General features: G+C 50.1%; 1 long non-coding RNA gene and 1 other non-coding gene across 2 annotated transcripts; one reads left to right on the top strand and one right to left on the bottom strand.

Annotated features, from left to right (window-relative positions):
• Positions 1-7,911: 7,911 nt before the first annotated feature.
• LOC121152423 lies at positions 7,912-8,098 on the top strand. The gene has a single exon (XR_005883264.1). It is a non-coding gene; the product is annotated as a U2 spliceosomal RNA (small nuclear RNA).
• A 5,891-nt stretch (positions 8,099-13,989) lies between these two features.
• Positions 13,990-15,612, bottom strand: LOC121152402. Its single transcript, XR_005883261.1, has 3 exons — positions 15,424-15,612; positions 14,632-14,734; positions 13,990-14,478 (listed from the first exon to the last, which is right to left on the bottom strand). It is a non-coding gene; the product is annotated as an uncharacterized LOC121152402 (long non-coding RNA).
• Between the last annotated feature and the right edge of the window lie 6,830 nt (positions 15,613-22,442).

The raw sequence follows: 22,442 nt of genomic DNA, 5'->3' as shown, positions 1-22,442 counted from the left end.
CTGAGTGGGAAAGCATGCGTGTGTGCTAGCCAAGGCTGCCCAGGAGGCATTTATTGACACTGTCACCTCCTCTGTTTATTCTCTCTCTGAGGACACACTGTAACCCAGCAGGATGGCAAGGGGCACGAGGTGTAGGCTCCTTCTTGGACACTTGGGCTCTGATAACAGGAAAGGCTGTGGGAGACTCCAGGACTGATAACCTAGACAGGGTGAGCCAGGCCCGTCTGGAGACTGGGGAGAGGGGCCCCCTATGCTGAAGAGGCTGAGGACCAGCCAGGGCCTGCAAGATGATGTTGTTGGTCTCCTGCAGGGCCTTGGTGGAGCTGAGCCCCAGGGCAGGAAGGAAGTCATCCCGAGAAAGTTCCGGTTCAGGATGCAGAGCTATGGTCCCTTTGATCTCCTACCATTATTGGTTAAAAATAATCTGAGCTTGTGCTTCCGTGGAGGTGCATGCTCTAAGTGTCAGATATGTCGATCTCTAGATTGAACAGTAATAAAACATAATTTCTTTTTGCTATAAAAACACCTGTAAAGAGAGATTTGCCCTGCAGCTCAGAGGAGTGTGTACATCCCCTGCTTTGGAGACCATGCTGTCCCAGGGAGCTCAGGAGCTCAGGGTTCAGTGCAGTGTGTAGGGTCTGGCCTGGCTCCACCACCAGCGGCTTCTGGGGGAGGCTGTCTCCTCTCCAGGCTTGAGTTTTGCCCTCTGTTTATAATCAGGAATTAGAATATCTGTCACTGTCACACCTTCCCTACAATTTTTTTTTCTCACATAAACACTTGTTCACGGGAAAAATGCAAAGTATTGTAATTATCTGCTATGGGGTGTCATTTCCAGGAGCCTGGGTTGGTGGTACATTTTTAACTTTGTTTTTTCAACAGCAGACAAAGCCTTTCAGGCTAGAATGCATGCTCGGATCCAAACAAAGAACAAACCCCAGAGGGGAACACCTGGGTGCAGTAAAGCCAGGCTGAATGACTGCAATCAGCTCCTTTCCCAGGGTCAGCAGGGGCATGGCACCAGCAATCCTGGAGGGAACAAAAGGCTGGAACCAAGGGCTTCCAAACCAGAGTAGCCCGCTCTTCTTTGCAAGCACGTTGTTTGCTGGGAATACTACCAACTAGGACCACTCATTGAGCACTCGGAACCCAAGGGAAACATCAATAGCCTGTTTTACCCCCTGGGGAGCCTGAGACTCCAAGATGTGAGATAAGTTGCCCAAAATCAGTGGCACAAGCAAATGTCACACCCAACCTGCTGCCCCAGCCCCAGTCTTGGGTCACATGCTGTCAGTCCCCCTGCAGGACTTCTGTTTGAGGCTTAGGAGTATCACCAGCCAGCTGTACAGAAACCCAGGGTTCTGTTTTCCGGGAGCACTCCAACTTGTCCAGCTGTCCAGGTACTACTTCACTGACTCCCTGCTTAGGGAACCCCTGGCTAACGAGGATGACAGCAGAAGCAGCTCTGAACTCAGTCTGAAATCTGATCCCAGACTCAGCATTTAGACTCTGGGCCTTCTCTGCCAGATGGCTTCACAGCTCTGAGTCTTATTCATTCACTATTTGGGTGAACCATAGGAAATCGCTACTCTTCTGTCCCCTTGTTCCTCAGAGAAACAGAAATGTCATGTTGTTCCACTCCAGAATTCTTTGAATGCTGTGTGAGGTTGGGTGCTGGGGGAGATGCAGGTAGAATTTCTGCCTTGCATTCTTAAGGCATAATTGCTTTTGTCTTGGGCAATCTCAGCCTGGGATCTCAAGGAAGGCCTTCATCTGATCTGTGTCAGATGAGTAGGACCCACCCACACATTGGGAGGGCAATCTGCCTTCCTTCAAGTAAATTATGAATGTCAATCCTTCCACTAACAGCTTTACAGCCAACTCTAGACCAAACAACCCAGTACCATTAGCCGTGCCACAGTGTCTTCTCATGAGCGCTGCAGCTCTGGCACTGTTATTCTAGGTGCTTGGGATACAGGAGTGAGCCAAAATGTGAGAGGTGGTAGATTCATGGAGCCACAATCCAAGTTAAGAAAGAAAGGCAAGCCCGAAGGATAAAAGCAGACTAAGGGGGCAGACTCGCAGGAGGCAGGTGGCTGGGGAAATTCTCCGAAGAACAGGCTAGAGGTCATCCGTGGCAGGGCATTCAGAACAGGTGCATAGCCAGCGTGGAGATGTTAATACAGTTGCATGCCTGATGAAACCTGGAACTGAAGGGAGGCCCAGGGAGGGGCTGAGTAGGGAGTAGAACAGAAGAGTTCAGAGAGGTCCTGGGGGACCTTGCAGGCATTTGTTAAATAAGAAAACGAAGTTTAACCAGACACATGTGTGTGTCCAGTCACCCTAGCATGGGCCGGAAGTAGGAGTCGCCCATCCTCTCTACACACCTAAGCTCTAGGCCACAGGCCAGCAACTCTGGGTTCTGGGTTCTTTCCTCCCTGATTCTTGGATTCAATTTTACCTCCAACAGAGTTCCCCCAATAAGAATTCTTGCAGCCCAAGGACCTCCACGACAACCCAGGTGTCCCTCCAGCACCTGCCACATCCCTAAGAGAGCCAGGGTACAGCCAGAGAGGAGGCCAGCACTGCCCTTGGTAGACTGGGCAGAGGTGGGAGCAGCCTGGGACATGCAGATCTCTGCCCCCAGCCGGCTGCCCAGGCCAGCGGCAGTCCCTTCCAGCTCTGTGGGTTGCAGGCTTTGTTCCTGTGTCCCCAAGGCCCCCCTTCCTGCCAAACAAAGCCCCCAGCCCCCCGCCTGCCCCCGCCCCAGGCACCTGGGGCCTCCCGGCCTGGGAATCAAAGCCTGTTTTGCAAAGGAGGCCCAGTGTTTGGAGGAACACCCATCCCCTGCTGCCCAGCCCTTCAAAGGGCCGGCATTGTTCTGCGCTGAGAAGGCGCCTCTTGACGCGGGCAGGGTCAGGGCTGACGCTGGTGGACCTCTGATCTCAGGCCAGGCCCCTAGGCCACTTGAAGCGGGAAGGGGGGGGGGGACTGAAGGGCCAAGGAGGGAGCAATCTGTCCTTGTGGCACTGTGCCCCTTTCCCGTCCTCTGCCCACCTGGGTCCCTACCGAGGCCTCAATCTGGAGGTAGAGAGGACAAGGTGGGTCTGGGAGACTTGGACACCAAAAGCTGGGGAGGAGATGGGGCTTTGATGACCTTGAGGGGTGTGCCAGCGCAAGTGCATTTGGGAGACTATATGCAAAACACTCTCACTCTAGAGATTACCAAACCAAGTCTAGGAAGGCATACGACAGAGCTGGAGGCCAGGTCAAGCTAGGGCAGAAGACACCTCACACCCTGGGGACTGGAGGTCCAGGGCAAAACCCAAATCTTCCAGCTTGAAAGCAGTGGTCTTTTCCTTCCCATCTGTAAGAGCATTCATACATACAAAGCTTCCACCCACTGGTTCACTCCCCAAAAGCCCATAACAGAAGGGCTGGGTAGAGCCAAAGCCAGACACCTAAAACTCAATCTGGGCCTCAGTTGTAGGTGGCAGACACCCAAGTTTTTTTCTTTTTCAACTTGAAAGGCAGGTTCACAGAAAGAAGGAGAAACAGAAAGATCTTCTATCCATTGGTTCATATCCCAAATGGTTGTAATGGCCAGAGCTGAACCAATTCAAAGCCAGGAAACAGGAGCTTCTTCCGGGTCCTAAAGCTTTGGGTCATCCTCAACTGCTTTCTCAGGCCACAAGCTGGGAGCTGGATAGGAAATAGAGCAGCCAGGACATGAACTAGTGCCCATATGGGGTCCCAGTACTTGCAAGATGAAAATTCAGCAATTGAGCCTTCGCACTGAGCCCGCAACTATTTTTTTTTTAATGTTTTCATTTTGATTTGAAAGGCAGATTTATAGGAGAGGTAGACACACAGCGAGAGAATCTGCCATCCTCTGGCTCGGCCTCCAAATGGCTGCAACAGCTGGGTCTGGGCCATGTCAAAGCCAAGAGCCAGGAACTTCTGATGGGTGTAGGGGCCCAAGGACTTGAGCCATCCTCTGCCACTTTCCCTTGTGTATTAGCAGGGAGCAGCTGGGACTTGAGACAGCACCCATATGGGAGGTTGGCACCAGAGGCAGAGGATCGACAGTGCTGGCCCTAGCATCTGACTGTTTAAACCATCTTCTGCTGCCCTGCAAGAATGTGTATTGGCAGGAAGCAGGAATCGGGAATGGGATCCTGCCGTCCTGATCAGCTCTCCTAACTACTAAGGCCAGATCTACCCCCTTTTTCTAGATGCTTAATTCTAGATGCTTCCTTCTCTCCAGGGTACTTTTCATTGCCACCTAACTTTGGGCAGAGGGAACTTTCCCTTTAAATACTTGGATAAATCCCTTTTAACAGAGAATTGAGACCAGGAACTGGCAGCGGGACCCAGGTGCATCCCTATGGCTCACTCAGCACCCAGGGGTCTCCCCCCCTTTTATGGTCCTCCTTTGCCATCCTCACACAACCCAGAGTGGGCTGTGGGATCTCTGTTGTACAGACCAGCTATCTCAGGGCACAGAGAGATTAGATTATCTACCCAAGTCACTGGGAACCCAGGGACAAGCTGCAACTCAGAACCACACTCCAAATCTACTCCAGGGCTCCTTCCCCACCCCTCACCCCCACCTCTGCCCCCAGTGCAACTGAACTCCCAACTTCAGGTCCTTTTGCTTATGGTGTCTGTGGCTCCCGACACTGACTTTGCAGTCAGTGACTCAAGCAGGGGCCCTGCCATCAGACAGATTGGCATCTGGTTAGGATCCTTCCACTGCAGGTACTCAAGCAAACCATCAGTTCTCTGGGGACAGCACCCAGAGGAGGGAAGTTTTCCCTCACAAACAGCTGTGCTCATCATGCTCATTATGGGTGCACCTACTTTCACTACGGGGAGGGGAGTGGAAAGGAGAGGCCAGTGTAAGGTGTGGAACTGTCTGTTTGTGTGAGCAGCATCCTGAAGCAAACAGCAAGGATTCCTTCCGGTCCTTCCTGCTGAAACGAGAAGGAAGGGGCTGGGAGGGAAGTGCCGGGAGGCAGCGCGCGGGTGCAGCCTGCTGGGATTCTTGCATTTCACCTACTTGGCCTCTGGGTACCCAGTGTGCTCTTTGACACTCAGGAAGTCTCTCTCCTGCTCATCTCTGTCAAACACCCAGTGACTGCAGAGGTCACTGCCAGGCCTGGATCCTGGAAAATTCCACAAGACTATTTGGGGAGGTAGCAGGCCAGTGTGGAGAATATAGTGAGACCTGGAACAAAACACTTCACGTCTTCAAAACTTATTTCAGAGAGAGATAGTGGTCAAAGGTTCAGGGCCCAACCCAAACATCGGCTACCTGTGTGATCTTGGGCGAATCTTGGAACCTCTGAGGATCTCAGTGTTGGACTCCATTAAACAAGGACAAGGTCATCCATGTGCTGTTATGAATAGGACAGTCCATGTGCCATGCTTGCTGGTTCCTAAGATGGCATTATCCAAAGATACATAAAATGTCTGCACACATACCATGCACAATGTAGACAGCATAGACACTTACCATTTTCCCTTGGGAGCTAGAGTGTAGACTCTCTTAGAGCAGGTCAATAGGCACGCCCCTTCGGCCATTTGTTGTTATATGATTCCTCATCTAAAAGTTGGGGCTAAAATAGTCTATGATATTGAAAACAGTACATTTCATTTGCTGACAACAGATGACACGCTGGGCATCCCCTGCGCTCAGCACTTTTCATACATTAATTCACATCTCTTCTCAACAACTCCACAAAGAGGCTTTCTGATTCTTACCTTACAAAAAGGGGAACTGGGTCCAGTGCAGCGTGGTAGCCTAGCAGCTAAAGTCCTCACGTTGCAAGCCTGGGATTGCCCATATGGGTGACAGTTCGTATCCCAGCTTCTCCACTTCCCATCCAGTTCCCTGTTTGTGGCCTGGAAAAAGAGCAGAGGATGGCCCAAAGCCTTGGGACTCTGCACTCATGTGGGAGACCTGGAAGAAGCTCCTGGCTCCTGGCTTCGGATTAGCTCAGCTTTGGCCATTTGTGGTCACTTGGGGAGTGAATCAGCAGACAAGTAGATCTTTCTCTCTGTCTCTCCTCCTCTCTGTATCTCCACCTTTCCAAAGAAAACAATAATAATAATAAAAGATTTTAAATGCTGGGCAAAGGTCCACTCTGAGATTTTTAAATGCTTGTTTTTCTGACTATAAAAAATATGATAAAGTTGTAGGACAACTGGGAAAGAGAAAGCACCATTCCTACCCGCCCTCCCTAACACAGTGGACTGTGAGCAGATGATGTGGAAGACATTAGGTTTGCACTGGGCACTGGGTGAGACAGCAGGTGGGCAGTCACCACAGTCCTGTTGAAGAACAGCTCTGGCAACGGTCCTGATTTGGTGTGAAAGTAGGCTGGCTGTGGGATTTGCGACTGGGACGGCACATCCACAAAGACAGGGAAGCTGGAGAGAATGAACATCACGCTGAGTCTATGGTTGATGACCCATGCTTGCACTGGGTATTTCATCTTTTTCTTTGTGTCCTTTATTCTCCAATGTTCTAAATAAGAAAAAAAAAATAGCAGCACCTGGGAATTAGAGAGGAAATAAAAGCAGAGCTTGCCCATTCACTCATTCACTGAGTAAACGCTTACTTGTACACTCTGTCGCATGATACTTTGGAGCACCTTCTCCTGACAGGCCAGGCACTGAGAGTACAGATGCCTTAGGCACAGGCTCCGCCTTCAGCAGCTTGCAGCGCCAGACATGGACGGCTACAGCTCAGTGTGGTCTGGGCCATAGCACAGCAGGCTGCTGCCCTGGAGGTCAGGAACCCTCCCCGGAGGAGAGGACAGACTGAACCAGGCTCCAGGAAAGTGCTGCCCTCAGAAACCCTGGAAAGTTTCCCCACACGCCCAGATTCTTGGACCCACAAAATATAGTCTCTAAAGATAGGAGACCGGGAAGTGTGAGAGCTGCAGAGTTCAAACATCCAAGAGTCCAAAGAGCTATTTTGTTTTACTATTTTTTAAAGGATTTTTTTTTTTTAATTTTTTATTGCAAAGTCAGATATACAGAGAGGAGGAGAGACAGAGAGGAAGATCTTCCATCCGGTGATTCACTCCCCAAATGAGTGCAACAGCCGGTGCTGCACCAATCCGAAGCCAGGATCCAGGAACTTCTTCCAGGTATCCCACACGGGTACAGGGTCCCAAGGCTTTGGGCCATCCTCAACTGCTTTCCCAGGCCACAAGCAGGGAGCTGGATGGGAAGTGGAGCCACCGGGATTAGAACCAGTGCCCATATGGGATCCCGGCAAGTTCAAGGCGAGGACTCTAGCCACTAGGCCATCGCGCCAGGCCCTTTTGTTTTATTTTGGATTTTCCATTAAAAACTGTTAAGTGTGTCCTGGTTCCTACTGGTGCACACCCTGAGAAACAGCAGGCAAAGGCTGGAGTTGTTCCATCCCTGCCAGCCACGAAGAGATTTAGGGACTGAGTTCTTCGCTTCTGGCTTTGACCTGGCTTAGCTGTGACTGTTGTAGCTATTTGGGCAGTGAACTAGTAGATGAAAGATCTCTCTCTCTCTCTCTTTCTGCTTTTCAAATAAAATGAAAATAAGTAAATTTAATTGTCTGGAATTTCAAATGTGTATAGCCTTTGACCCTGCTGTTCTATGTTGAGCCAAGTAGGGATGACCAAGGTTGTATGCCAAGACCCAGCTGCCGGCATGTTCACCAGAAACACACACAGTACGGGGCAAGGCCGGAGACTGAGACCTTGTGCGTCTGGATTTGGATCAGGCCCCAAGATTTAACTTGTTACTTGTGTGATCTTAGACAAGTTACTTACACTCGCTATATTTACATTTGCCAACCTGTAACCCTGAAGGAATAATAGCATCTAATTCATCAGGTTTTAGCAGTGATTAGACACATTAACATGCACAAAGCGCTTAGGTCAGGTGAAGTATTTGTTCTTATCAGTTTAATATCTAATACAGTCCCCACCCGAGGATGATCAATTAAATTGCTTTTTGGAGCAGGGAATTGGAATAAAAGCCTGCTCTGTCACTATACTTTTTCTAAGAAAATAATGCATCCAGAGTATTACTAAGGAGACAAACAAAAAAAAAGCTCATTACTAAAAATCATATTATGATTGTTATTTAAATGGATTTACTTAGAAAAATGTCTGGAAGAATCTATCTAGCCACTTGCTGGCAGCAGTGGTTGCAGCTGGACAGTAGGAATGCATTGAATCAGTTATTTTCTCTTTGATTAATGTGATTAGCTTTCTAGAAGCAGTACTTGTTTCCTTGGTGATTTTTAAATGTTCACATGAGACAGGGGCATTACATTATATAAGGTTAAGCTGTCATTTGGGACATCGGTATCCCATATTGGAGCACCAGTTTGAGTCTTGGCTACTCCATTTGTGATCCATTTCCCTGTTAATACACTGAGGGGACATCAGAAGATGACCAAGGACACTGGCCCAGTCCACCCTCAGGGGAGGCCTGGATGAAGTTTCTGACTCCTACCTTTGGTCTGGTTCAGCTCCAGCTGCTGTAGGCATTTACGAAATGAACCAGCAGATGAAAGGTCTCTTCTTCTCTCTCTCTCTCTCTCTCCTTTCACTCTCTCTCTCTCTCTCCTTTCACTCTCTCTCTCTCTCTCTCTCTCTCTCTCTGTCTTTAAATATACAAATAACTAAAGCCTTCTAAAAATGTTCACAAATGCATGATGAAGAAAGATTTAGTTCTGCCAATTCAAATAAAAAGGACTGAGTTTTATACTACAGTTATTAATCTGTTAATTCAATAAACATTCTAGTTTGTACTACAGGCCAGGAACTAGGCCCTTCCCAGTTCTGTCTAGGAGCAGGTTCAATTGTTCCAGAACAACACGGCTTCAAAGGAGGATAACAGCTGAGGAAGGTGAAGAAGATGGGAGAGGCATTTGAGCAGGAGGTCAGATCCCACCTGGAGATTGGCTCTGTCCTCTAAAGCCTCATAGTCTTGGGCCTGGCACCGTGGCGCAGTGGTTAAGGTCCTCGCCTTGCACGCCCGTCATCCCATATGGGCGCCGGTTCTATCCCAGCAGCCCCGCTTCCCTTCCAGCTCCCTGCCTGTGGCCTGGGAAAGCAGTTGAGGATGGCCCAAAGCTTTGGGAACCTGCACCCGTGTGGGAGACCCAGAAGAGTCTCTTGGTATTGGACCGGCATAGCATCGGCCGTTGCACTCACTTGGGGAGTGAATCATCGGACGGAAGATCTTCCTCTCTGTCTCTCCTGTCTTTGTATCCGCCTTTCCAATAAAAAATAATAATAATAATAATGAAAATAAATCTTTAAAACCTCATAGTCTGGTATGCCAGCACTTGTCCCTTTGCAGCGATGTAGTCCAGAAGGCAACACGGTTCTCCTGTGGGTGTGGCCGGGATCTGAGCACTGAGCCATCCCCTGCTACTTCCCAGAGTGCACATCAGGCAGGAGTGAAGCTGAGGCCAGAGCCAGGCCCTTTGACACAGGATGTGGGCATCTCAGCAGCTTCTTCAGCACTGTGCCATGGACAGATGAGGAGGAGCAAGGGGTTCAGAGAAGCGCCATTGCTCACGCAAGGTGACCCAGCCAGGGTTTGAGCCTCACTTCCTGTGATAGAAACACCTTCACCCGTCTCTGAGAGGACCCCCTGCCTCCTTCCATCATCATCCCTGCTCCAAAGCATGCTGTGCTGGGCACACCTCTAAGGGCAGCGACTCAGGTACCACCTGCACTATGAGGTGTGGCAAATCTTCATCACTGCTGAGGAAATCCAGCTCAGACAGGTGTCTGCCTGCCCCAGTATTACAGCTCTGGAGTGGTGGGGCTGAGATTTGTAGCCTGTCTTCCCGGGTTCCTGAGCTCTGGCTCCCCTCCTCTCCCTCATCCTCAGCCTTCTCTGAGCAGCAGAGGCGCACCTCTGGAACAGCTGTAGTGAGTGAGTATCAGCTTATCTTTCCCTTCTTTTGCTTCTTACAACGTCCATTGTCCTCTACTGGAACAGCACAGTGGAAAGAGAAGGCAGAGAAATGTAAAAAATGGCAAAATATAGAAGGAATGTTTGATAGCTTATCAAGATAGATGAGCCAGTGCTTCATTCTAACACAAGAACAAAAATACTACTTCTGCAAAATGAGCACAGAAGTGGGGCTGTGTCCATTGACATGTAGGAGAGCTGAATGGGATGTGGGACAGACTGGACAAGTTTGCTATACATACTGGCAAGCATGGGAACCGGGGCAGGGGGTAGGCCTGGCAGAGGTTATTGCAGGTTGCTCCAACTAGGCTGCAGTGTGAGGGTTGAGTGTGTGGTGGGCAGAATCAGGCTGGACTGCAACACCCATTGGTTTGTGTGGAAGACAGGGCTGGAAACAGAACTGACCCAGCAATTGCAACCATCAGTATATGGATAAGCTGACTGGGGCAATGGATAGTGCCAGATCCTGTACTGGCATGTAAACATAAGAATCAGGTCTGAGATCACCTCAGATGAAGTGTCTTTGGGGATTCCTCAAACTGAACTGTTGATCTCAGAACCCCAACCATGAAGAGAAGTACAGGTTCCATTGTCTGACCATGGAGTGCAAGTGTCAAAGCTGAGCCTCCTCAGAGGCTCAAACGGAGCAGTGGACAGCACATCCAAGTGCACATGGAGGATATGGCAGACCATAGGAACCTGCACACCATCGGTACCACAACAAAGGATGAAGGACAGAACAAATCGATCAACTACTCCAGCCATGTGTAGGCAGTGAAAAATCTGGGCAAATGGAGACTCTAATGTGGACAATACCAGCCAGTGGATTCTGGAGAGATTTCATCATGTTTGGAATGGCGAGATTGGCAGCAATTCAAAACTGTTAAACTATCAAAACCACTTGAGCAGGACCCTCGGAGCCTGCTCCATGTAGGGGACCCTGGGATGGGATGGGAGGCTGGGTGGGGCTTCTCCCTTTATCTCCCTCCTTACCCCAGATACAGAAAAAAAAAAAATGTGGAAACAATGGTCTTACCCACTTTCCTGTAGCCCTTGACCATTTGTGCCCTAATCAATTATATAAAGATTATCAGAATAAAATAATAATTGTTTAAAATGAGCACAGAAACAGCAGGTGAGAAGAAAGTAGGGGAAAATGTACCTTGAAGCCAAGTTCTTAGAGGTATGAAGAAGCTAAAAACATTTTAACCTGGAGGAACAGTTTTGTTCATTCAGCCAATAGATAGATCTAAGGCCTCACTTTTGCAGCAAGTGCTGTGCCAGGTGCTGGGGACAGGGCAATAACCTAGACTCACATGGCTTCTGTTCTCAAAGAACCTAAACTGGGCATGGGGGTAGGGGATGGCCAAGATCTCTGCCTGAATACGCCAGGGAAGAGGGATCCACCTGGTGTTGTGTGGGTCTGGAAGGCAGAGCTGGGAGCGTCCACGGGAGAACTTCCTCCCCAAAGGGAGACCACCCAGCCTTTGGCTGAGCTCTTCCAGGATAGAAGGCCACCATGGGAAGTGCTAACCTCCTTGTAAAGAGACGAAAGGATGCATGAGCCTTTCAGAAGGAAGATGGGCTGTATTCATTGACTCTAGGCGCCATTGCAAAACACCATAGTCCAGTTGACTTAAATGAAGGAAAAAAATGCTTCAGTTTTGAAGGCTTCAAGCTGCTGGCTGATTCAGTCCCCAGCTCTCTTCCCTCCAGCTGCCTTCTCACTACATCTTCCTGTGGCTTCCTTAGTGTGTTACACTGGAGAACGGAAAGCAAGCTTTCACGATGATCTTACCCAACCTTGACTAACTCCTAAAGCGCCCCAGTTCCAAATACCTTTACATTGAGCATTATGGCCTCAAGTGAGTTTTTAGAGGACATAAACATCCATTCCACCACAAGAGTCTCTAGGATGAACTGGCCAGCTGGACCAGCTCACCAGAGTCCTGCACCTGATTCCTGCATTTTAGGGAGGCCTCTGCCCATGTGCATGAATCCTGCTGCTGAGAGTCAGGAGTGACTCGAGCAATTGAACTTGAGTAGGATGAGGAATGGGAAGCCTGCTGAACTCTTGGAGGGCCCATTTGTCCCCTCCTCTCTATTCTGAGACTAGAGATACAAAGACAAGCCATACCTCTCCTTGATTCTTGCAGCCCTGGGCAAAGCTCCACTCCACTGGAAGAAGAGGGTATGGTGGTACCAACCACTCATGACGTTGTGGCAAGGATGAAACAGAGAAATATGTGTCAAAACTCAGCACACAGAGTGAGCGCACAGAGGGTAAGCAGAGCCAGCAACTCCAACAAGTGCCTGCCTGCCGCGGGGCTCCAACCGGGGAGGAGGAAGACATGCAGCTCCAGATGGAAGGAAACAGGGCAGGAAGGGCAGTGGTGAGTGTCTTTGGGGTGGCAGTTCCTACAGCAGAGGTCATCTTTTCATTCTCACAAAACCTTCCCGGGGGAGCATTCAGAAGGTTTCTTCCTAGAAGGGGCATTCCGAGCTGAAACACAAAGACTGGAGGAGTCGAGGAGTTTGAGACAGGCTTATTGTGATCCAAAGGAAGCAAGACAGACAGGCTGTTGGACTAACTGGAGGACAATGGCACAGGTGATCACATAAGTACACTCACTCGTTCACCTGCTCGCCCACTCACCCCCTGCCACAGCCTCTCTTGGGTCCCGGCGAGAGGCCAGGTGGGCTCCAGCTTTAAAAGTACACAGCTCACACATGGGGCCCTCCAGCCGTGGTCTGCCCACTCATACTGCACAAGCGTCCTCCCACCGCCCTGCACCTGCTGACCCTCTGTTTTGCTCTAGCCTGTCACCCTCTTCTCCCTCGTGTCCTTCCCTGAATGGAGGCCCACGGTCTTCCTCACAGTGTCATCCATGCTACGAATCCTCCTGCCCTGTGTCTTTCTGTCCACTGGTCAAGCAATCGTTGCTCCTGTAGGCTTCCTCTGTGTCTGTGTCCAAAATGCCAAATGCTGCTGAGACTGTCACAGAAGCCTTCCTCCAGGGTCCGTAACCTGCCCTCAGACAGAAAACTTCCCCCAAGGTTATGGCTTGCCCTTGGAAGAGCCTGGGATGCAACCCAGGAATCAGCCATGCCACAGGGCTCCCTTTAAATATTCACCACTCTTCTCATACCAGTGCTCTGCCCTTATTCTGAGTCTTGATTCCACCTTCCATTGGACAGAGGGAAAAAGAAGAGGCCGTCTCCCATCTTCTCCCATGCCCTCCTCGCCACACACACACACACACACACACACACACACACACACACCCACACACACACACTTGCACTTGCACTTCTACTCAGCCCCTTCTCCTTCCCTTCTGTTCCAACCTGGGTCCTCCTGGTTCTCAGCTCACTTAGAGATCTTGTGTTTCTTATGACCCTTGTCTTCTGGACTTTCCATCACCTCCTTCCACGTGGCTAAGCCACCTTGTAATCAAAAACAGAAGGCAGCTCCGTCACTCGCACAACCGCTCCCACAATCACTCCCCCCTCTGGCTCCTGCCTCCGCAGGGCAACTGTGTTCCGTCTCTACGTCCTCACCTCCCACTCACTGACATTTTTCAAGAACCACGACTGATGACACACGTACTGCACGTACTCAGTGCAGTCAGCCAGAGGTGCGCCACGATGTGCATCTACACCCAGGCTGCCAGCACCTCAAAGTATCCCTCCCTACACCCCCTTCCTAGCTCCCTGCTCTGGACTCCCTGGAACACACCTGACACAGGCCCGAGGATCCTGCATCTCCCCCAAACGGGGCAGGAAATGATCCTCACCTCACAGATGGCTGAGTAACACCACATTTCATGTCTGCCAGACTCCTGGAAGCTTACCCTCCAAACCTGCTGCGCTGGCGACCGGGACACACAAACCCAGGGACTGCCCTTGACACACAGAGTGCCGCTACTCGCCTCCTTTCTGCCTTCGCCACCATCACTCACCTGCACAGCAGCGCTCCAACAGCGATGTCCTGCAGACATTCCTGGCCCACCTGCACGCTGCAGCCGGAGGGATCATGACTGAAAGTGAGTGCAATCACCTCAAATAGGAGGGAAGACTGGAATCCAGAGCTCGGCAGGCCTGCTCTCCCCTCCCCTCTCCACTTCAGGCCTCATCACTGACGGGTCTCCCACCTCCCTGGCCTCTTTTCGGTCCTTTCAACTGGGATCTCTACACACAGGGCTTTGCACGTGTTGTTCCTTATCCGGAATGCTTTTCCCATTCATGCTTCAATCATCGCTTCATCCGGGAAGCCATCCCTGACTTCCTTAAGTTACTCGAATGATCTTATGGCCTCTACACGGAGCCTTGTAGTAGCTTTGTACTTCCCCTTGTAGTATATGCCACTGTTGTGTATGACGATCTCAAAGGCTGTGTTCCTTCCTGGGTTCTTGGGCAGCCACTGAGTCTGTCTGCACACAAGGGGATCCTCAGTGCCTCACCTCGTGGACTGATCCTGAGCACTTGCTGTGAATGCGTTGTTAAGTTAAGGAGCATGGCACAGCAAAACAATGAAAAGAAACAAGGACATGACAAACGCAAAGTTTCGAGTTGTGATTTCTCTGAGTGTGGAGGAAAGTGGCAACTCTCAAAGGTAGTGAGAATGTGCAGATTGTTTACCTGGCTGAAGAATTCCTGGGGATTTATTGTCATTTTCTCAGAGTTCAAAACGTATTTTATATATGATCTTCTGTAATCCTGGAGTGTTTAATAAAAATTATTTCTAAGATTTAAAAAAAAAAAGTTAAGTATCCAACGCAGTAGCCTAGCGGCTAAAGCCCTCGCCTTGTATGGACTGGGATCCCATATGGGCACCAATTCATACCCCGAATGCTCCATTTTCCATCCAGCTCCCTGCTTGTGGTCTGGGAAGGCAGTCGAGGATGGGCCAAAGCCTTGGGATCATGCAACCATGTGGGAGACTCAGAGGGAGCTCCTGGCTCCTGGCTTCAGGTCTGCTCATCTTTGGCCATTTCGGCCACTTGGGGAGTAAATCACCAGATGGAAGATCATCCTCTCGGCCTCTCCTTCTCTTTGTAAATCTGCCTTCCCAATAAAAATAAATAATTTTTTTTCCATATCTAGGACATGATGTGGAAGCAGCAGGTAGGTGAGGCCCAGGCTGACTGTGCAGGTATCCATGATGTCCACTGTGTACCATGCCCTTCCTGTATATTTGGTTTCATTTACTCCTTACAACCAATTTTTTTTTAAAGATGTGTTTATTTATTTTAAAAGTCAAAGTTACATACAAAGAAGGAGACAGAGGGACAGATCTTCCAACCACTGCCCACTCCTCAGATGATCACAACCCAGTTGTGCTGGGCCAGGCTGAAGCCAGGAGCCAAGAGCTTCAACCAGGTCTCCCGTGTGAGTACAGAGATCCAAAGACTTGCATCCATCTCACAATACCTTTCCTAGGTCATTAACAGGGGCTGGATTAGAAGTGGAGCAGCTGGGACAGGAACCGGCATCCAATGGGATATCAGCATCCCAGACCGTATCTTTACCAGTGTCAACCCCATTGCTATCAACGTTGCCAGTTTGGTATTTTGCTCCTACTGATGAGGCCATGTCAGCTCAGAGAAGCTCAGAAACCCATCCATGGTCACACAGCTGGAAGTGACTGAGCCTGAGTGAGGTCTTGTCGGATTCCCCAGCTGCCTGCAAGGGGGGGCAACACCCTTATCTCCCCAGCTCTGCTCGGATGGCCTGCACACAGCAGGTGTTTTTCCGGTACTATCTCAGTTCCCACCTTCACAATCAGCCCAGGAGGCAGGTGGGTGTTCCAGCCTTTTCCAAAGGGGGGAACGAGATACAGAGAGGCTCTGTGCACAGCCCAGGGTTACTCAGCAAAGTGGCAAGACTGGGCTTTCAACCTGGACTATCAGGCCTTTTTGCTGCACCAGGCACAATAGCACAGGCAAGTGAAAGCATGGCTGGCCTGGAGGGATTGGGAACCCCCAGCAGAGGGACTGACTGGTGTCTGGTTCCCACTTGCCACCCTTGAGTCATCTTGGCTTTGAGAAACGCTGGTGCTGTTGAACCCTGACCTTGGCATCAGGAAGTGTCCAGCCCAAGGAAAAACAAGGGCAGGAGCCATGCCATGGCTCTTGTACCAACTTGAGGAGGCCCAGTGTCAGAATGCAAGGTGACAGCATTCTCCTGGGATTGACCTTCCACCTGAAGCTAAAAACAAATTGTCTGGTTTTCGGGTGACTGTTACAGGACAACCTGTATTGGTCATCATCGTCCCTCTAGGGCATGGTGTGGAAGCAGCAGGTAGGTGAAGCCCAGGCTGACTGTGCAGGTGCCCACAGGCTCTGGGTAGAATCAGCTAGCATCCAGCTGGACTAGAACCAAGAGCCTTTGGGCGCGGGAGCTGCTTGAACCTGCTCCTTCCTGCTTGTCTTTCTTGAAGGAAGGAGAGACACACTGGCTGCAGTGGTCCACGTGAAGGGTGGGCTTCCTAGCAAGACTTCTGTTGGCCAACTGAACAACAGAAGCACCAGCTGACTGGTGGAATGAATGATGCATGCCTGGCCTCACTGGGGAGCGACCCTTAGAGCTATCACAGCTGCCCTTTCAGGCCCAGAGTTCATGGTGTCATTGTAGATGCCAACCAAAAGAACAGTGTTTCTCAGAGTATTTGCAGCCCACCTCAGACCCATCTTTTTGTATCCTAACGTTTGGATGTGACGACAATGTCAAACTACTCTAAACTCACCTTAAGAAGTACTCAGAATTTTCGTATTTAATTCCCCAGGGACTAACAACCGTCAACTGGCAGGTATGTATGGTCCTTGGCACCCCGTCTGAGAAGCATTGAGAATAGCACTCTTCTTATGGGTCAAGGTTTGGGACTTGCATGGGGACACTGAAGAATGAGAAGGACTCTGTCAACTGTGTGGAAGGAACTTAGGCTCCTGAGAAAGAGACCTGAATCCAAATCTTCTCTTGTCGACCCCTAGCCATGTCACAGCTAACAATGCATTTCCCGTTGTTGAGCCTAAATTTCTTTGCCTGGGAAAGAGGGGTTCATGCCCTAGAAGACATCTACTGTTTACAGGGTCCAGATGAAAACAACACCTGACTTTCCCTTAGGTGTGATGGTCCTGGTCTCGTGGTTGGTCCAGAGGTGGGCTAATGCTGACCTACCTGAGAGCCTGCAGACGCATGAGAGATGATGTTCCTTTCAGCTGGGGGTTCTCGACACAGGGACTGCCTCTCTTGGAACAAAGCCAAACAACGAGAAATGCGAATGAGAAGCTGGTCATGCTGCTTGATGGCCAGGATTCATGGGAGCCTGTTGAAAATGGACTACATTATGACAAGGAGGAAAAGAAATTTTAAAAATTAATTTAAAAAAACACAGAAAAAGGCAAAAAGCAGGACAAATACAGCTGACCAATGTCCTGAGTAGTCTTCTGGGTCTGTCAGCACTTAGTGCTCATGCTAGCGTAGCCTTTTTGATGCTTCTGAACAAGCTGAGTCCTTTGCAATGCCAGCATCCCATACATACACTGGTTCAAGCACTGGCTGCTCTACTTCCGATCCAGCTCTCTGCTAATGCACCTGGGAAAGCAGCACAAGATGGTCCAAGTGCATGGGTCCCTGCCACTTAAGTAAGAGGAGGGGAGTTTCTAGCTCATGACTTTGACCTGGCCTAGCACCAAAGGGCTCCTGTTTTGGGGAGAATGAACCTTATATAGAAGATTCTCTTTCTCTCTCTCTCTCTCTCCCACTCCTCTTCCCCCCTCTCTGTAACTCTTTCACGTAAATAAATCTTAAAAAACAAAACAAAAGCTGTCCTGTGGAAGTTAATCATTCCTACCGAAGAGGCACATTCTCTGAGCACCCCTCCTGTCTTTCCCCTGCCCCCTCCCCAGGGCCACTCAGTTGCCAAGTCCTGAGATCATCAGCTGCCAGGCGGTCCCCTCCCATCCATCTTCCCATCTGTCCCCTGGAGCACATTCTGGAGCTGATGGGAGCTCTCCTTTGTCTAGTGAAGTAGAGACCATTGGTTCCCCAATCAGCTTGCCCTACTATAACAGGTGCTCTTGGAAATCACCGGAAACCCCAGGCCTGTTCTCAAAGTCACCCACACACATAGTGAAGAGCTCCTGTACACTCTGCTGGCTTCCTGCCCCCCAAGTACCCACATCTCTCTTCCCAAGGGCCTTCTCTGGTGCAGGGTGCTAATGCAGCCACCTGGACAGGGTTGAATGGCTGGGAGTCAATCCCCCTGGGAGCAATTCTTAACCAGGGGAGAACCAAGAAGGGTGGATGGATGCGTACTCCAACTTCCTCCTTTGGGACAACTTGGAAGCATGTTCCACATGTCCCTGAGGGCCCCTTTCTGTGCTTTTGCACCTTCTGCTCCGAAAAACCTTCCTCTGTTCATTATCAATTTTTCAAGAATCCGCTCAGGTTCCTTTTTTTTTTTTTCCTATGATAAGCACAAAAAAATGATTGCTCAAATTAACTTCCTGTGCAATTGATCATTCCCTTCAAAATGACCTTTGTCCTCCAGGTATCCTTTTTAAATTTTAAATTTTATTTTTAATGTTGTTTACATGGTTAAGAGGGATACATGCCCATGTGGACCTCTAATTAGGGTGGGGAGGGTCAAGGTATGGAAGAAGGTGATTGGAAAAAATGTTTCAGCTCTCTCTTTTTTCTCTTTTTGTTTTTTTTGTTTGTTTGTTTGGTTGGTTGGTTTTTTTTGTCCACAGAGTGTGAACGGGTGGGGTGGCTGCTCCTTGCTGTCAGACTATATCAACATCCAGGGATGAGGAAGAGTCATTTGATGACATCTTAGAGACTCCAAGGTGAGGAAGAATGTTCCAAGAATGTTACTTGAATGGCTTTGATATTTCTGAGAAGCTATCAGCTTAATTGCACCAGGGTTGAGAAACTCATTCCAAGGTTTATTGGCTGACCATGCCCACCTCAAAATACATCCACAGGCCCAGATACTTGCTGCAAAGTTTGGCTAGGAGAGTTGACCAATATGTTTCACTTTCCATCCTCTGATGAACTATTCCACATCCCCTACTGGCCTAGATGAGCTGGCTGTCATGTCCTCAGTGTGCAGATCCTGGACATGCTATCCCCCTGCAAGGTCATCAGCAACAGAGGAGGTTCAGTCCCAATACACGCAGTCCAAGATTGGACTACGTATGTTGTGTGTTTCCCTGTGACCAGATTTTGAGTCCAGTGATCAAGCTGGAGATTCTTTCAAGAAACTTTTCCTGGGATGACCTCAGACATGACTCTTGTGTGCCAGCAGTGCAGTCAGGTTCAGACTCTTCGTCACAACAGCCATTGCACTGACCAGTCAGATCCACCCCCAGCCCCACCTCTCATGTGAACCGATGTGTGCTGTGGCCTACCCCAACCCAACCCAGCACAGGCCTGGAAATCATGCAATCCAATGAGTGCTGCAGCCTAGTTGGGGCAACCCCCAATAACTTCCACCAGGTCTGCTCCCAGCCCCAGCTTTCATGTGTGCCATCTTGTGCTGCACCATAGCCAGGCTCATCCTGCATACCATCCAGCTTTTGTGCATATCCATGGGTACTGCCATTTAGCTTAGCCCAATCTGCCCCCAGCCCCGGCTTTCATGCTCACCAGCAGGAGCTGCAGCCTGGCACAGGAACGCCCACAGTTCCCCTCCTAGGCCCACTCCCAACCCAGAATCTTTCACTTGGCAGGGAGTACTATGTTCCAGCCTGACATGACTTGCACCAAATTCCAACACTTGCCAGCCTAGCCCAGCCACCCTGCTCCCATTCTGGTCCTCATGAGCACCAGCCTAGCCCAGCCTGGCCCACTTCCAGACCCAGCCCACATATCAGCTGATAGATGCTATAGCCCTGCCTGAAACAGCCCATGCCCAGTCCTAGCGTTCACACTCACTAGTGGAAGCCACACCCCAGTAGGAGTGTCCCCAAATTCCCCCACCAGGCCCACTCCCAGCCCTAGGTTTCAGCACACCAAAAGATGCTGCAACCCAGTTTGGCACAGCCTAAACCCAATGTGGCATTCACTGGCTCAGCCCAGCCTGCCTCTAGTCCCATCTCTCACCAGTGGCTGCAGCACCCTAGTCTAACCTGGCTCACACCCAGCCCTGGCCCGCATATGAACTGGCAGATGTTTCAGCCCAAACCAAGCCTGGTCTGCACTCTATCTTGGCTCTCACTCATGTCAGCATGTGCTGCAAGTTAACCCATCCTGCTCCCCGCCCAGACCTGACCCATACATATATGCAAACGGGTGCTAAGTCTCTGCCTGGCCTTGCCTGCCCTTACTAGTGGGAGCTACAATCAAGCTCCCCTATCAGACCTGCTCCCAGCCCCAGATCTTGCATGCCAGCAGGTGCTGTAGCTCAGCCTTACATGGCTGCTCCTAGTCCTGGTACTCACTGGAAGAGATTGTATCCTAGCCTGACTGATCCATACCCATTCCAGCACATGTCAGCTGTCACCCAGGTGTCTTTACCTAGTGGAGTCTGTTGGCAATTCCTGTCAATCCCTAGCCTCCACTCCTTTTTTTTTTTTTTTGTTGATTTATTTGTTTTTATTACAAAGTCAGATATACAGAGAGGAGGAGAGACAGAGAGGAAGATCTTCCGTCCAAATGATTCACTCCCTAAGCGACCACAATGGCCGGGGCTGTGCCAATCCAAAGCCAGGAGCCCAGATCTTCTTTGGGTCTCCCACGCGGGTGCAGGGTCCCAATGCTTTGGGCTGTCCTCGACTGCTTTCCCAGGCCAGAAGCAGGGAGCTGGATGGGAAGTGGAGCATTCGGGATTAGAAATGGTGCCCATATGGGATCCTGGTGCGGATCAAGGCAAGGACTTTAGCCACTAGGCCACGGTGCTGGGCCACACTCCATTTTTTATCCACTTCTTGATCCCATGGCTACACTACTGTCCTTACTCGCAGCACTGCTGGAGCTCAGGGATCTTAGACTCCAGCGTCCCCTGGGCGACCACATATCTCTCTCTCTTCCCCCATCCCCCTCGCTCTCTGGGTCTCTGGCTCTAGGGCCATGTGCTCGATGAGTTTCTCAGGGTCTCCCGTCTCTTCCCCATCCCTCAATCTTTCCAGGACAGACTGACCCTATCAGGCCTATTCTGATACACTCACCAACCCCTTGGCCCCTTCCCACCCCTGGTCAATTTGTTCAACAGCTTCCTTGGTTCTTTCTCCACCAGTGGCTTTAAAGTACAAAGCAGTTAAGAGGATTCATACGAATTATTAAGGAGACCCATCACTGTGGCACAGAAAGTTAAGCTGTAGAATGCATCCCTGATATCCAGTATTGGAGTGCTGGTTCAAACCTGGCTGTTGTGGTTTCCATTCATCTCCCTGCTAATGTGTTTCAGAAAGCAGAGGAAGAGCCACCGATATGGGAAACCTGGATGGAGTTCCAGGCTCCTGCCCTCTATCTGGACCAGTCCTGACTCATGTGGTCATTTGGGAAGTGAACTAGCAAACAGGAGGGGTGTGTGTGTGTGTGTGTGTGTGTGTGTGTGTGTGTGTGTGTGATTCTCCGTCTCTTTGCCTTTCAAATAAGTAAATCCAAAAAAGAAATACTGGGAAAGGAATCCTGGCTCCCCAGCTACATGATCCTAGGCAAACTTTCGGCTGAAGTTTGATCTACAAAAGGGACTTAGTTTATAATTGCCAAAAACAATGGCAAGCAAGTTAAGCTACCACTAAAGACAGTGCAGCAAGCTAAGCTACCACTGGGATACCTGTATCCAGTATCAGCAGACCTGATTCAAGCTCTAGCTGCCCCCAAGTTTCCAAATAAGGTTCCCACTAATACAGCAGATGATGCCTCAAGTACTTGAGTTCCTGCCACTCCTGTGGGAGATCTGGATGGAATTCCTGACTCCTGGCTTCCACATGGCCCAGCCCTGGATAATGCGGGTTTCAGAAGACTAATCCAGCAGATGGAAAACGTGTGTGTGTGTGTCCCTCTCTGTGTCACTCGGCCTTTCAAACAAATAAATAAAATGCCAGACACAACAAGCCCTCGGCAGCTCCTCCTGCTGCTCTGTGTCTGCGTTACTGGGTTGGCGGGAGGGAAGGGCTGAGCTATGCATGGGAGGCACTTGGGAAAATGCCTGGCCTGCAGCAGACCCTCCAGTCATGCCAGCTGCCGTCATTATGACTGTTTTGTTTTCCTAGGGCTGCCATAACACATGATTGCAAACTGGTGGCTTAGAAACATTGAAAAGGTCCTGAGGCTGTGGCCAGGATCCATTCACTGCTCTCTCAAACTTCTGGTAGTTTCTGGTAAACCTCCATACTCCTTAGTGTGCAGCCGAATCAGTCCTGTGTCTGCCTGAGCTTCACTCATTGTGCCCAGTCCCCCCTCCCCCAGGGGACACCTGCTGGGGGACATAGAGCCCATTC

This window comes from Ochotona curzoniae, unplaced genomic scaffold (genome assembly GCF_017591425.1).
Source record: "Ochotona curzoniae isolate NIBS_2020 unplaced genomic scaffold, NIBS_Ocur_1.0 contig_2404, whole genome shotgun sequence".
Lineage (NCBI taxonomy): Eukaryota > Metazoa > Chordata > Mammalia > Lagomorpha > Ochotonidae > Ochotona > Ochotona curzoniae.
The sequence above is the reverse complement of the archived record's forward strand: the minus strand, read 5'-3'. Positions and strand labels throughout refer to the sequence as shown.